Source organism: Numida meleagris, unplaced genomic scaffold (genome assembly GCF_002078875.1).
Source record: "Numida meleagris isolate 19003 breed g44 Domestic line unplaced genomic scaffold, NumMel1.0 unplaced_Scaffold543, whole genome shotgun sequence".
Classification (NCBI taxonomy): domain Eukaryota; kingdom Metazoa; phylum Chordata; class Aves; order Galliformes; family Numididae; genus Numida; species Numida meleagris.
Genome location: NW_018364759.1, coordinates 1 through 1334, shown reverse-complemented (window position 1 = coordinate 1334; position 1334 = coordinate 1).

Here is a 1334-nt window from a genome sequence, read left to right as displayed (position 1 = left end):
AAAATGCACTGTGCCAAATTTGCATCATGCATTGCTCTACATTTGCAAAACGCATTGCTCCACATTTGCAAAATGCACTGTGCCAAATTTGCATCGTGCATTGCTCTACATTTGCAAAATGCACTGCGCCACATTTGCATCATGCGTTGCTCCCAATTTGCAAAACGCGTTGCTCCACGTTTGCAAAATGCACTGTGCCAAATTTGCGTCGTGCATTGCTCTACATTTGCAAAATGCACTGCGCCACGTTTGCAAAACGCGTCGCTCCGAATTTGCAAAACGCGTCGCTCCACGTTTGCAAAATGCAGTGTGCCAAATTTGCGTAATGCATTGCTCTACATTGGCAAAATGCACTGCGCCAAATTTGCATCATGCGTTGCTCCCAATTTGCAAAACGCGTTGCTCCACGTTTGCAAAATGCACTGTGCCGAATTTGCATCATGCATTGCTCTACATTTGCAAAATGCACTGTGCCAAATTTGCATCATGCGTTGCTCCCAATTTGCAAAACGCGTTGCTCCACGTTTGCAAAATGCACTGTGCCAAATTTGCATCATGCATTGCTCTACATTGGCAAAATGCACTGCGCCACGTTTGCAAAATGCGTCGCTCCGAATTTGCAAAACGCGTCGCTCCACGTTTGCAAAATGCACTGTGCCAAATTTGCATCATGCATTGCTCTACATTTGCAAAATGCACTGCGCCAAATTTGCAAAATGTGTTGCTCCCAATTTGCAAAATGCGTTGCTCCACATTTGCAAAATGCACTGTGCCAAATTTGCAAAATGTGCTGCGCCAAATTTGCAACACGCATTGCTCCAAATTTGCAACATTTGCAAAATGCGCTGCTCCACATTTGCAAAACACGTCTCTCCACATTTGCAAAATGCATTGCTCCAAATTTGCAAAATGCACTGCTCCACATTTGCAAAACATGTCACTCCACATTTGCAAAATGCATTGCTCCAAATTTGCCAAATGCATTGCTCCAAATTTGCAACATTTGCAAAATGCGCTGCTCCACATTTGCAAAACACGTCTCTCCACATTTGCAAAACGCATTGCTCCAAATTTGCAAAACGCATTGCTCCAAACCTGCAACATTTGCAAAATGCACTGCTCCGCTACATTTGCAAAACACGTAGCTCCACATTTGCAAAATGCATTGCTTCACATTTGCAAAACGCATTGCTCCAAACTTGCAACATTTGCAAAACGCGCTGCTCCGCATTTGCAAAACGCGTTGCTCCCCGCTGGCAAAACGCGAACGCACAAGAGCTCTTTTGCATCCCTGCGGTGCACACGGGGGTGGGACCCCTCCGTGCTGCCCCCCC